Here is a 15,899-nt window from a genome sequence, read left to right as displayed (position 1 = left end):
CGTTCTCTATTCTGTTCCATTGATCTAAGTGTCTGTTCTTATGCCAGTACCATGCTGTCTTGATGATTACAGCTTTGTAGTATAGCTTGGAAGTCTGGGATTGTGATGCCTCCTGCTTTGGTTCTCTTTTTCAAGATTGCTTTGGCTATTCAGGTCTTTTGGTATTCTGGTTCCATACAAATTTTAGGATTATTTGTTCTAGCTCTGTGAAGAATGCTGGTATTATTTTGATAGGGATTGCATTGAATATGTAGATTGCTTTGGGTAGTATCGACATTTTGGCAATATTTGTTCTTCCTATCCAGGAGCATGGAATCTTTTTTCATTTTTTTGTATCTTCTTCAATTTCTTTCATAAGGTTTCTATAGTTTTCAGTGTATAGATTTTTCACCTCTTTGGTTAGATTTATTCCTAGGTATTTTATGGGTTTTGGTGCAACTGTAAATGGGATCGATTCCTTGTTTCTCTTTCTGTTGCTTCATTGTTGGTGTATAGGAATGCAACCGATTTCTGTGCATTGATTTTATATCCTGTAACTTTGCTGAATTCATGAATCAGTTCTAGCAGTTTTTTGGTGGCATCTTTTGGGTTTTCCATATAGAGTATCATGTCATCTGTGAAGAGTGAAAGTTTCATCTCCTTCTGGCCAGTTGGGATGCCTTTTATTTCTTTGTGTTGTCTGATTGCAGAGGCTAAGACTTCCAATACTATGTTGAATAACAGTGGTGAGAGTGGACATCCCTGCCTTGTTCCTGACCTTAGGGGGAAAGCTCTCAGTTTTTCCCTATTGAGGATGATATTAGCATTGGGTCGTTCATATATGGCTTTTATGATCTCAAGGTATGCTCCTTCTTTCCCTACTTTCCTGCGGGTTTTTATCAAGAAAGGATGCTGTATTTTGTCAAATGCTTTCTCTGCATCTATTGAGAGGATCATATGATTCTTGTCCTTTCTTTTATTGGTGTGATGAATCACACTGATTGTTTTGCGGATATTGAACCAGCCCTGCATCCCAGGTATAAATCCCACTTGGTCGTGGTGAATAATTTTTTAATGTATTGTTAGATCTAGTTGGCTAATACCTTGTTCAGGATTTTTGCATCCATGTTCATCAGGGAAATTGGTCTATATTTCTCCCTTTTAGTGGGGTCTCTGTCTGGTTTTGGAATCAGGGTAATGCTGGATTCATGCTGGCTTCATAGAAAGAGTTTGGAAGTTTTCCTTCCATTTCTGTTTTTTGGAACACCTTCAAGAGAATAGGTGTTAACTCTTCCTTAAATGTTTGGTAAAATTCCCCTGGAAAGCCATTTGGCCCTGGACTCTTGTTTTTTGGGAGATTTTTGATTACTAATTCAATTTCCTTACTGGTTATGGGTCTGTTCAAATTTTCTATTTCTTCCTATTTCTGTTTTGTTAGTGTATGTGTCTAGGAATTTGTCCATTTCTTCTAGATTTCCCATTTTATTGGCATATAATTGCTCATAATCTCTTAGTTTTTTTTTTTTTTTTATTTCTGCTGTGTTGGTTGTGTACTCTCCTCTTTCATTCTTTTTTTTTTTTATAAATTTTTTTTTTAACGTTTATTTATTTTTTGGGACAGAGAGAGACAGAGCATGAATGGGGGAGGGGCAGAGAGAGAGGGAGACACAGAATCGGAAACAGGCTCCAGGCTCTGAGCCATCAGCCCAGAGCCCGACGCGGGGCTCGAACTCACGGACCACGAGATCGTGACCTGGCTGAAGTCGGACGCTTAACCGACTGCGCCACCCAGGCGCCCCTCTCCTCTTTCATTCTTGATTTTATTTATTTCGGTCCTTTTTCTTTTTAAAACAATATTTTTAAATGTTTTTTAATTTATTTTTGAGACAGAGCATGATCAGGGTAGGAGCAGAGAGAGAAGGAGACACAGAATATGAAGCAGGCTCCAGGTTCTGAGGTGTCAGCACAGAGCCCAATATGGGGCTCGCACTCACAGACCGTGAGATCATGACCTGAGCTGAAGCCGGATGCTGAACCGACTGAGCCACCCAGGCGCCCCCTTTCTTTTTTCTTTTTGATCAAACTGGCTAGTGGTTTATCAATTTTGTTAATTCTTTCAAAGAACCAGCTTCTGGTTTCATTGATCTGTTCTACAGGGTTTTTTTTTTTTGGTTTTGATAGCATTAATTTCTGGTCTAATCTTTATTGTTTCCTGTCTTCTGCTGTTTTTGGGTTTTATTTGCTGTTCTTTTTCCAGCCCTTTAAGGTGTAAGATTAGGTTGTGTATCTGAGATCTTTCTTCCTTCTTTAGGAAGGCCTGGATTGCTATATGTATATATATATATATTGCTCTTATGACTGCCCTTGCAATGTTCCAGAAATTTTGGGTTGTGGTGTTATCATTTTCATTGGCTTCCATGAACTTTTAAATTTCTTCTTTAACTTCTTAGTTAGCCCATTCATTCTTTAGTAGGATGTTCTTTAGTCTCCAAGTATTTGTTACCTTTCCAAATTTTTTCTTGTGGTTGATTTCGAGTTTCATAGCGTTGTGGTCTGAAAATACACATGGTATGATCTCAATCTTTTTGTTGGCATATAATGGCCAGTATATGGTCTATTCTGGAGAATGTTCCATGTGCACTGGAGAAGAATGTATATTCTGGTGCTTTAGGATGAAATGTTCTGAATATATCTGTTAAGTCTATCTGGTCCAGTGTGTCATTCAAAGCTATTGTTTCCTTATTGATTTTTTGATTAGATGATCTTTTCTTTGCTGTAAGTGAGGTGTTGATGTCTCCTACTATTATGGTATTACTATCAATGAGATTCCTTATGTTTGTGATTAATTGATTTATATATTTGGGTGTTCTAACATTTGATGCATAAATGTTTACAATTGTTAGGTCTTCTTGGTGGATAGACCCCTTGATTATGATATAATGCCCTTCTGCATCTCTTGATACAGTCTTTATATTAAAGTCTAGATTGTCTGATATAAGTATGGCTATTCGGGCTTTCTTTTGTTGACCATTAGCATGATAGATGGTTCTCTATCTCCTTATTTTCAATCTGAAGGTGTGTTTAGGTCTAAAATGGGTCTCTTGTAAACAGCATATAGATGGATCTTGTTTTCTTATCCATTCTGTTACCCTATGTCTTTTGATTGGAGCATTGGGTCCATTGATGTTTAGACTGAATACTGAAATGTATGAATTTATTGCCATTATGATGCTTGTAGAATTGGAGTTTCTGATGGTGTTCTCTGGTCCTTTCTAGTCTTTGTTGCTTTTGGTCTTTTTTATTTTATTTTATTTTTTTTGTCCTTTCTCCCCTCAGAGAGTCTGCCTTAAAATTTCTTGCAGGACTGGTTTAGTGGTCACAAACTCCTTTAATTTTTGTTTGTCTGGCAAGCTTTTAACCTCTCCTATTTTGAATGATAGCCTTGCTGGATAAAGAATTCTTGGCTGCATATTTTTCTGATTCAGCACACTGACTATATCCTGCCACTCCTTTCTGGCCTGCCAAGTTTCTGTGCCAGGTCTGCTGCAAACCTGATCTGTCTTCTCTTGTAGGTTAGAGGCCTTTTTTCCCTTGCTGCTTTCATGATTCTCTCCTTGCCTGAGTATTTTGTGAATTTGACTATGATATGCCTTGTTGATGGTCGGTTTTTGTTGAATCTAATGGGGGTCCTCTGTGCTTCCTGGATTTTGATATCTGTGTCTTTCCCCAGGTTAGGAAAGTTTTCTGCTATGATTTGCTCGCATAAGCCTTCTACCCCTATCTCTCTCTCTTCCTCTTCTGAGACCCCTATGATTCTGATGTTTTTCCTTTTTAATGAGTCATTGATTTCTCTAATTCTTAAATTGTGCTCTTTTGTCTTAATCTTCCTCTTTTTTCTGCTTCATTATTCTCTATAAGTTTGTCTTCTATATCACTGATTCTCTTTCTTCCTCATCCATCCTTGCTGCCACAGCATCCATCCATGATTGCAGCTCAGTTATAGCATTTTTTTTTTCATTTGAGTATTTTTTACTTTTTTTATCTCTGCAGAAAGGGATTCTAATCTATTTTCGACTCCAGCTCGTGTTCTTATTACCGTGATTCTAAATTCTGGTTCAGACACCTTGCTTGTATCTGTGTTCGTTAAATCCCTGGCTGTCATTTCTTCGTGCTCTTTCTTTTGGGGTGAACTCCTTTGTTTTGTCATTTTTAAGGGAGAAAAGGAATTAATGAGGTAGAAAAATTAAAATAAAAAAACTAAAATTAAAAAAATATTAAAATTAAACACACACACACACACACACATACACACAAACCGAATAAATGATGCTAGATCCTAGGTGTGTTTTGGTCTACGTGTTGAAAGTGGTTTGACAGATTAGAGAATAAAGGGGGGAAAAAAAGGAAATCGTTTGAGAATTTGAAGAAATGAATACACTGAAGTAGACGCAAATGAGATGATGGCAGTAAAATAGAATATGAAAAAATTTACACAAAAGTAAAGGATATAGTAGAAAAAATTAAATAAAAATATTTTTAATAAAAATTAAACATAAAAATGAATTTTTTCTCTTTCTGTATTTAAGAAAAAGAAAAGAAACAAAAAAAGGAAAAAAGAAAAAAAAGGAAATCGTTTGAAAATTTGAAAAAGTGAATAAACTGTAGTAGACTAAAATAAAATAATGGAAGTAAAATAGAATTTGAAAAAATTTACATAAAAGCAAAACATACAGTAAAAAAATAGAGAAAAATATTTCTGATGGAAATTGAAAGTAAAAATGAAATTTTTCTCTTTATGCATTCAAGAAAAAGAAAAACGAAAAAGAGAAAAAAAAGGAAATCGTTTGAAAATTTGAAAAAGTGAATACACTGAAGTAGACTAACATAAAATTATAGAAGTAAAATAGAATTTGAAAAAATTTACACAAAAATCAAAAATATCGTAAAAAAATTAAAAATATTTTTAATCAAAATCGAAAATAAAAATAATTTTTTTCTCTTTCTGTATTCAAGAAAAAGAAGTGAAAAAGAGAAAAAAAAAGAAAGAGAATTGAATAGATGGACCTGCTAACAGATTGAAATAGGACTGAAATTACTTTGTTTTCCCCTAGAAATCAGACTATGAAGCACTTTATTGTCAATGAACTAAGCAGGCGGTCAGACTTGTGTTCTTGAAGAGCGAGGTTGGCCCAGTTGTGCAGGGCTCTGTTACTGCTCCATTCTCCACTAGATGGCACCGCTAGCCTACTGGGGTGGATTGTTAGGGTGCTTGTTGATGCGCATGCCCGGGAGCGGTGAAAAATGGCGTCCCCCAGCCACCCAGACTGTTCTCCCGAATCAGTAATCGCGCACCCGTCCTCCGTTTTCAGCTCTCGTCCACTCCTTGCTTTTCCACACTCCGTGGCCAAGCCCCAGGCAGTACCTCTCTCCCGAGTTTTGTCTCAGATGTGGCTGTGTTCCCCGGTCCCTTACTTCCAAAGGACTGTGGCTTTGACCCGTTCTGCCCCTCTGCGGGAGGGTCTCACCGAGCAATGGCCGAATGAGCAATGGACGAATGTCAGCTGTACCCAGGAACGCTTGCTGGACCCTGCTGTTGCCAGTGCCCCGAGACTGCGGCCAGGTGCCAGCCGCCCCAGAAAAAGTTTGCGAGACAGTGTTAGCAGCAGCTTTTCAGGGATTATGGAAAATCACCACACACATTTGGCACCAGGCTTCACCCTCAACGACCTTGTTCCAGCACCAGGGAATGTGGCTGTTCTCTGGGGTCTGCAGGGACCAGGTGGCTTCAACAGTCTGTACCAAATGTCCTTCCAGCAGTGGAACCGCTTTTCCCCGTGTGGCCCGAGAACCTCCCGGATCCCACTCTGTTCCTGGGGATTCGCCCTTCCCACCAGAGCACCACCAGGTATCGAACTGTGGAGTTGCATCCTTTGCTCTCCCCTTGTTTACACTCTTAATGGAGTTTAAACCCTCTCCTTTCTCCTTTCTCCCTTTTTAATTTAGTCCACGCAGTTTCCAATTTTCTGCTTTCTCTCTAGCTGTTTTCGGGGGGGGGGTATTCTCCCCACCGTCTCTATCCCCTCTCTGCACACAAAAGCACCTCCCTTCCCACGCCTTCTCGCTCTCCAAGTTCCGCTCTGCACTGTGTATCTTCTGAATTCTGTGGTTCAGGTTGTGCAGATTGTTAATCCTCCAATCAGTTTACTAGATGTGCAGGATGGTTTAGTGTTTGTCTGGCTGTATTTCATGGACATGAGACACACAAAAAACTTCCATGCTGTTCTGCCATCTTGGCTCCTCCCCTGAAAATATTTTTAACATATCTATAAAAAGACTTCTATATGCACTATATAAGGAATATTCACAAGTCAATAATAAGACAACCCAATAAAACTGAGCAAAATTTTTGGACATGAACTTCCCAAAGAAAAATATATCAATGCCCAATAAACATATAAAAGGATGCTCAGCCTCACTATTCATTAGGGAAATGAAGAAAGCACAATTAGTTACCAATAGAAAGGCTAAAATAAAAGGAGTCATATAAATGTTGGAAAGGATGTGGAAACCAGAATTTTTATACATTGCTGTTGGGAATGTAAAATAGTACACTTTGGAAATGGTTTGGCAGTTTCTTTTTTTTAAATTTTTTAAAATGTTTGTTTATTTTTGAAAGAGAGAGAGGAAAGAATGAGTTGCAGGAGGGGCAGAGAGAGAGGTAGACACAGAATCTGAAGCTGGCTCCAGGCTCTAAGCTGTCAGCACAGAGCCCGATGCAGGGCTTGAAGTCACAAACTGCAAGATCATGACCAGAGCCAAATTTGGAGGCTTAACCCACTGAGCCTCCCAGGTGCCCCTGGCAGTTTCTTATAAAGTAAAACATAGGGGCACCTGAGTGGCTCAGCTGGTTGGGTCAGGCTCTGATTTCAGCTTAGGTCATGACCCCAGGGTCGTGGAATAGAACCCTGTGTCAGGCTCTGCGTTGAGTGTAGATTCTCTCTCTGCCCCTCTCCCCTGCTTGCATTCTCTCTCTCTCAAAATAAAATAAAATGAAATAAAAATAAAGTGAAACATATACTTACATATGACTCAGATATTCCTCAAGGTCTACAAACATACACATGACTCCTTGATATTTACTCAAGGGACATGAAAGCATATGTCCACACAATATGCGACTGTTGATAGCAGCTTTATTTATAATAGCTACAAACTTGAAATTACCCAAATGCCCATTAACAGGTGAATGGATAGATAAAGTGTGTTATATACATACAATAGGATACTATTTAACACCATAAAAAAACTAAACTATTGAAATATGCATAAATGTCAATGAATCTCAAAGTCATTATAATGAATAAAAGAATATAGGCAGAATAAGTCATACTGTGTAGTTCCATTTATTTACAATTACAGAATGTATTAACTATAGTGCCAGAAAGCAAATCAGAGCAGGGGGATTGAGATGGAAGTAAGGCTGGATTAAAAGGAGTTACAAGGAAACTTTGGTAGAGATGAAAATGTTATCTTGATTGTGGTGATGGTTTAATAAAGGCATATATATCAAAACTGCTCACATTGTGCACTTGAAACACATGAGGTTTAGTGAACTGCAATTAGATACCAAAAAAGTTGAAAAAATACACACTCTAAGAAAATAATATCATCTCAATTCTCTTTTGGGCATTCTTAACCAGTAATCTGCATCAATGGTACACAAAATGTTGACCTGATTCAGCTGTGACAAAATGCATTCTAAGTGTAAGATTAGCCAATCTTCTAATCAGATCAGGTGATTTAAACTTCCCTAAATTGGGGGACAAAGGACTGAGTGGAGTGCTAAGCATGGAACACTCTTCTAGACTCTGTGGGGTGCTGGGCTTGACAGAAACTTGCATGGAGTTGCTTGTACAATATTTATGGCCAACCCACATATACTGAACACCAATCATTTAACCAATGAAAACTATTTCTAATATCCCTTATGCTAATTGACATACTCTATTGTGTAGAGATAGGCAGAGATATTAAACCTGTAAAGTATCACCTTTGGAGTGTAGATCCCTGATTAGAGTTTTAAAAGTGTTAACTGATCACTTTGGGAGGTTGATTAAAACTAATTTATGCACACACAGATATACACATGCACCACACAAACACCCATACATATGCACACACATGCTCATACATATATATTACATGTTTTATTCTGAAGTTAGTAAATTATAGATATTTAAACCAAAACAAAGGATGGATTTGTTTTTGAATTTTTAAATCTCTTTAAAATACCCAAATAATTATTTTTGTTCCTTGTCTAGAACAGTGGTTTTCAGCCTTATCTGAAAGTCAATTAGAACACAGAAGTCAATTAGAACATTAAAAAACATTTTCAGAGATTCTGATAAAATTGATGTGACATTGCTTGAACACTGAGATTTTAGTTTTTACTTTTTTAAACTTTATTTTGAGAGAGAGAGAGAGAGCGCACATGTGTGTGGGGGAAGGGCAGAGAGAGGGAGAGACAGGATTCCAAGCAGGCTCCGTGCTGTCAGCAGAGAACCAGACACAGCGCTCGAACCCATGAACCGTGAGATCGTGTCCTGAGCCAAGATCGAGAGTTGGTTGCTGAACTGACAGAGCCATCCAGGTGCCCCGAGCACTGAGATTTTAGAATTCTTCAGTTTATTCAAATACAGGGCTAAGTATGTCCTCAAACCAGTGTCAGTAGCATAATCTGAGGACCATTTGGAAATGCAAAGGCCATGAGAAGCCAACCAGGGGATTGAAGAGAGGGAAAAGAATGAGTTCAGTTTATGTCTTCCTCTGATTCCCCCCGATGAGGTTACCTTGGAGTGGTCATAGTTTCAGTGTGACTTGCTTATCTGCTGGGTTCTGGTCAGTAAGAGTCAGAGTCAGAAAATAAAATATTAAGGAATGAAAACAAATATTCTGATTTTCTTTTATATTCATTCACATGTGATGTGTTGTAGGAATAGAAAACAGCCTCCAGCATGTTAAATGTATATTAAATGGCACAAATTTATTTTTATATATAGTTGGTTCATTCAAAATTTATATTCTCTCTTTTTCAAGGTATTTGACTTTGATTCCAATGTCTATATTAAAACTTACGTGATCAGAGATAACATTATTGAATGATCTAGGGAGAAATGAGGGAGCTAGCACATAACATAATAAGTAAAAGCAAAGAAACAATCAGTCAAAAGCCTAATGTAATTTGAGACACTTTTTGGCTCCAAGAGCAATGAAGATTGAGCCTGGGGGTTAGAACAGGATTGTTGCAGGAGAGACAGTACCTAACAGAGGTGCTGAGAATTAAGTTAGAACAAGGTGACAGCTGTATTTTCTTATTAAAAGACAGTATTACAAGAGAATTTTCTGAAGTAATATACATTAATTCCCTAAAAACTATAAAGCTATAAATCATGATACACCATGGTATCAAATAATATCTTTTACACTCTTTTATATTTTGAAAAAATCAGTCCTTTTCTCATCTATTCTCTAGAGCTGTGTGCCATCCCATAGTATTGTCTGTGGTGTCCCTCTGTCCAATAGGGGAGCCACCAGCTGCATGTGATTATTTGCCACTGGTGATGTGGTTAGTGTCACCAAGGAACTGAATTTGTGGTTTTGTTTTACTTAATTTAAATTGAACTAACCACATGGGGCTACCCTGTGGGTGGGTATAGCTCTGGAGTGCTGGCCTCACTCTTGCTCTTCTCAGTTCCAGGCTTTCTCCATAATGCTCACTCACACGCCATCCCATATTCCACAAAAAGGACATGATCACCTGTTATTTTTCTGATATGTGCCTCTTTCTTCCTAGTCCTTTTCACTACATTGTGGATCTAACCCAATATGATAATATCTTATTTGGATAGCACTTAGCAATTTACAAAATGTTTTTACATGCATTATTTAGTTTGATTCTTATTTAAAAAATATATAATATATATTACATATTATATATACTTTACATATTTATAATTTATATATATTATATATAGATATATAGATGATAGATAGATAAAAATCTGTGGTTTTAAGTGATTTTCCCAAGTGAAAGTTTCTTAACTGATTTGATCAGGTAAAAGAGCTCATTTAAAAGAACAGGTGATTGACAATATAAACATAGGTGATCTGAGGCATTATGGAAGAGCATATTTAAAATTGTTCAGTGCTAATGTGAAAAGAACACTGAATTAGCAATATTCTCTTATTTATTTTATAGCTAGAAGTTTGTGCCTTTTAACTCCCTTCCCCTATTTTGCCCATTCTGCCCCCTATTATGAGTTAGATTTTTAGAAATTGAGGATAATAATTCCAACTAAACAGATTTGTTTTAAAGATTAAATCAAATAATATATCTAAAATATTTACTACTGTGCGTGACAGATAATAAGGATGAACAAAAATGGCTATAAGGATAATAGCTATAAGGCTATAAGTATAAGGGCAATCACTGGCTATAACCTCTGGCACTTGATTTCCTAGGTTTCTAGCCTCTATTCCCTATTAGCTGTGGGACCTTGGACAAATGACTCAACTTTTTTTTTTTGTTTTTTAGTTTTCACATCAGGGGCCTCAAGACAATAATCATTGTTACAAGGATTAAATTAACAAATGTGTATAAAGAATTTGAAACAGTGCCTGAAACATGAACACCATATACATAGTAGCTATTGTCACTCTTGTCCTTGTTTTCATTACCTTTCTTCAACGAGAGAAGTTACTCTGATTACTCCCCTGGAGCTTCTCTATTATTATTTTTCTCATATGTCAAATGATTGTCTCTGTTCTCATTTGTAACAGAAAATCTAAAAAGATCAATCATAATTTTTCGCTGGGTGATCTGCACTCGTGTGTTCTGATGAGTGGATGGGCATCAGGCCCTACATGTCACCAGGCAGCATCCCTGGGCAGCAGGCATAGCTTTGGGGTTTGAGCACTTCTATCCAGAGAGTGACAAATCTTCTTGTGGGGCTGGTGGTGAGTTAACCTGTAGTGAGAAGAGCCTCACAGAAAGGAGGTGAATTACACTAACATCAGTGGGCTTCCCCAGGATGTAGGTCCTGTCTTCAGTGTGTCAGAAGATGGTGGGCCAGCACTCATGAGGTCCTCGAAGAAGGTAGGGGTCTGTAGGGCTGCAGCCCCAGTGCTCCAGTGGTAGCAAATGCTTGGACTGCTAGTGATGCTCTCAGTCCATCTATTGCCTGAGTAATTATGATGCTCTATGTATGTAGGTTGAGTTCCAGTTGGTTTCCAATAGATGAACAAGGTTTTCCTCTCAAAAATATTCTTTATTTAAATCACCTCAATAGGAGCTTAGTAAACTGGTAAACTGGTAAAATGGCAAAGATGTATTCTTAGATTCTCCAACTTTCTAAGGAATTATCAGTGGGAATCTTCTTGGTGAATAGAAACCTATTATGTAAAAATTTTATGTGTGTTTCTTTTTAAGAAATAACATCTCTAATGTGATATTCTACAGAGAACATTACTGAAGTTATGGTTGCTGTTGTTCTCTTAAATGCCACTACCCACTAGTCCCTGAGAGACACAGGAGGTTAGGATAATGAGAAGGTGGAGGGGAGAAGTTTCTGATAATATAGCTTGAGAATGAGAGACAGGTGTTTTCATTTTTGTTAGCATAATTATCAGTAGAAGATGCTAAATGGATATTAATTTTGTTGACCTCAGAAATCTGATTATCTTTTAGCTATTATTTCCTGAAGGTAAACCCTGGATAAAACTTTTCCCATTGGGGTACCTGGGTGGCTCAGTTGGTTGAGTGTCTGATTTGGGCTCAGGTCATGATCTCGCAGTTCGTGAGTTTGAGCCTCTTGTTGGGCTCTGTGCTGACAGCTCAGAGCCTGGAGCCTGCTTCAGATTCTGTGTCTCTCTTTTCTCTCTGCCCCTCCCCTACTTGTGCTCTGTTTCTTTCTCTCAAATATAAATAAAAGTAAAACATAAAAAAATTAAGATTTTTCGCATCATTCCTATTCCTCCTCAGGATCCAAAGTGCTCCCAGCTCCCTACCCACCTCCCTACCTTGTGCTATTTCCTAGAAAAAGTCTGGTAAAGCTGTGGCTAGCCCTTCGTCTTCAGGCAGAGCTGGTGTGGTAGAAATTGCATGGACTTTGAATTCAAGCCAGGACTGGGTTTGACTACTGGGTTCAAAAATATTTCTTAACTTTTTTTGAGATTTTGTTTTGTTTTAATGGAGATACCATTGCTTAGTGTACTGAGTTTTGTGAAGATTAAATCATGTACTTAGGGTCGAGTGCCTTGTAACCGTATACAGGCCTTCAACAAATGTTAATTTTCCCCCCTTTGTCAATACAGGAATTAGTGAACAAGGAGGTTGACTAAGAAAGAAACTTAGGCAAAGGCAAAAATGTCTTAAGAATTTTTAAAAACAAGCCAAACTCTGCCCATTCCCAGCTGTCTGTTTTGTATTATCTCTTTATTGATCTTCTCTATTTGGTGAGGTATCATTCTTATGGTTTGCTTTAGTTCTTTGTATGTGATTTCCTTTAGCTTTTTGAGAATATTTAAATAAAGTCTCTACTAATTCTAGTGATGAGGATTTCTCAGGGACAATTTCTATTAATTTCTTTTTTTCCTATGTATAGCACACACTTTCTTGTTTATTTGCATGCATTATAATTTTTTGCTGAGGATTGGACATCTTAAATATTGTAATGTGACAATTCTGGAAATCATATTTTCCCTTTCTTTGGGGTTTGTTGCTGCTTCTTGTGACAGTAGCTGTTTAGTGAATTTTCTGAATTCACTGCTCTGAATTTTCTGAACTATTGTTTAGTAGTTTATATACTTTATTGTGTATGCTCACTGAAGTCCCTGTTCTATTTCTTCAGAATACTGGAAAAAGATTTTTTTTTTAATTTAAAAATCATTCTAGTCTTTGTATATAGGCTCTGTATATATGTTGGGGGATGCCTTCAACACTCAGCCAGGAAGCTTGTAGCTTTGCCGTAGTCTTCATTTCTTGTTGCCTAGAGCCTGGAGGTCAGCCAGGGATGAGAGATTTGTGCCTTGACAGGTCTTAATCTGAACATGCTCCTGCCCTGGGCATGTGTGTGGTCTTATAGATTCTCAGGGACATGTGAAAGCTTTTCAACGCCCTTGTTTCCCAAATCATCACATTCCATAGCCTTTCTTCCCATACATTTCAGTCTATTGTTTTCCCAACTGTTATCCCTTGTCCCCAGCAGCAGTGCTAATGAATACATTTGCTCTTGAATATTTTCAACAAATTTTCCCTGGGCAGCCACCTCAGCACTGGGAGAGTTCTGAGGTAGGTGAAATAAAGACAAACCCTTTGAGCTGATCCTTCAGGGAGCACCAGACAGATCAAAACAACCACAATTCTTTTAGAATAAGGTTTGTTTTGCTTCCTTCTGTATTAGGAACCTATATTAGGAATGTGGGCTGTTGTCTTTATTGGTGCTATTAAGCTGGGGAGTGGGGTATGAGGCCAGGGTAATTTAAAGTGTCACAAAACTTTACCAAAATTCACTTGTCTTCTCTTGTTTAAGCATCCTTTTTATTTTAATTTTATTTTTTAAAACTTACATCCAAATTAGTTAGCATATATAAGCATCCTTTTGTGTGTGTGCGTGTGTGTGTGCGTGTGTGTGTGTGTGTGTGCGTGTGTGTGTGTGTAGATGGACCTTTGGAGTTTCCTACTCCATCATTTTTTGCTGATGTCACTCTCCACCAATATTATTAACATCTTATATTAATGTATTATATTTGTTACAATTAATGAGCCAATATTGATACGCTATTATTAACAAAAGTCCATACTTTACTCAAATTTCCTTAGCTTTTACGTAATGTCAATTTTTCTGTTCCAGGATCCCATCTAGGATACACATAACATTACAAGTCATGTCTTCTGAGCCTCCTCTTGGCTGTGACAGTTTCTCAGACATTTTTTGTTTTTGATGAACTTGACAGTTTTGAGAATTACTAGTCAAGTATTTGGTGAAATGTCTGTCAATTGGGTTTGACTGATGTTTTTTTTTTTTCTCGTGGTTAGACTGAGACTGTGAGTTTTTGGAAGGAAGACCTCAGAGGTAATTTTCATCAAATCTTATCAAAGGTACATACCATCAACATGATTTTTCACTGTTGAGATTGACCTACATTACCTGATTGAGTTGGTGTTTGTCAGGTGTCTCCACTGTAAAGCTATTACCCATCCCCACCCTCTTTCTGTATCATATTCTTTCAGAGGAAGTTACTATGTGCAACCCACAGCTAAAGAATGGGTAGTTCTGTTTCATTTTCTAGAAGGCAGGATATCTGCATAAATTCTTTGGAATTCTTTATGGGATATTTGTGTCTTTTTCCCCATTTATTTATTCATGTTGTTATTCTTACCAATATGGACTCATGCATAACTATTTTATACTTTGGGATACGATCTAACGCTAATTGTCCTACTTCTCCCAGCCTTGGTCATTGGGAGCTCTTCAAGTTGGCTCCTTGTCCTAGGGAATATCTTCACCCTCCACAAACCATCTAACACAAGCCTAAATCCAATAGTAAGTGCTTTTCAACATCCTACCACTGAGTTGCCCCATGGCAATCTTGTGGGGGAATATCTTCACCCCCATCACCACGTTTGTTTCTTTGTTTCAGCTGAAGGATTCCTGGTGGTAGATCCTTTCCCTGAAGCTGTGGTTGATGTTTGTGAACAATAGAAGTCAATAGTGATGATTAATGCTTTTGCCACCTGATCTTGAAAACACTTTGTTTTCTCAGGTTTAAATTTTACAAGTGTTGAACAGAATTTCCTACATTTAAAATCTTTAATATTTTTTTCCTTTTATTATTTCCATATTCTTATGCTTCTCAGATAGTTACAGCTGGTTTTGCAACTTTGTATTCAACTTCTTATTTTGGCTTCTTTACTTCTCTAGCTCACATGGGCACAATGTTGTTTCTTGGATCTGAGTGCCTTTTTTCCTTTTTCTTTGCTCTCTGGCCCAGACATTTGTTTTTCTAACTTTCTACTCTCAGAGCTTTGCCTTGACAAAGATGAAGTCGGTGAGTTTCCACGTTTGTCACACAACACTTTCAAGTCTTGACTGTCTTGACCCTCTGGAGTAGGAGAGTCCCACCTACTCAACTTCTATTAGACCAACATCTATTCTAGGTCAAGTCTTAACCTGTAATCATCTTGTCTGGCTTCCTTTTAGTAAGTTTTCCCTTTGCTTGATTTTCCTTTCTTTTTCTTTCCATAAATTTTCCAAATATGTTCTCCAAATATGCCACCCCCTTTGGCAATAATTCTATTCCTCTGAATGTCACACAATAATTCTTGGAGTCATTTACCTCTCTCTTCCTGGGGTTTCCCTCTCAAATCTGACCAGATTTCCTTAACCACTTTATTGCTCTGTCCTAGTTTTTAAGGGATGGTTTGCTGGTTCTTACAAAATGTTGCTGCTTTAAGAGGGATCTTTTTAAAAATTTCTGAACTTAGTTCTCTCTAGGATGTCATTATATCTGCTCGCCAAGGCATTTCCTCTTTTTTATCTGATTGATTTTTTTAGGTACCAGTCTTCCTTTCTGAACTGGTAACAACTGAAATATATTGCCCTTCTCCATCACCTTCCTTCAGAGAAGTTAGACTTGAGCATTATCACTTTTTTAACTTTGTAGTTCTCTCTCCCGGCTCTTAGCATCTCATTTCTCCTTCATATCTGCCCAGCCTATGCCTTAAGACCCAATATTTTTTTTAAGGAAATGTCTTTCTCATTACTTCTCAGTTTGACAACTTCTATTTTATTTTCCTTCTTCTATTACCCTTGTTTTGATGGTAAGAAATAAGGCACCTGTTGAATCTACTTCAGTTTCTT

The sequence above is a fragment of the Leopardus geoffroyi genome, chromosome B4 (genome assembly GCF_018350155.1).
Source record: "Leopardus geoffroyi isolate Oge1 chromosome B4, O.geoffroyi_Oge1_pat1.0, whole genome shotgun sequence".
Classification (NCBI taxonomy): Eukaryota; Metazoa; Chordata; class Mammalia; order Carnivora; family Felidae; genus Leopardus; species Leopardus geoffroyi.
This window is presented reverse-complemented; position numbering follows the sequence as displayed.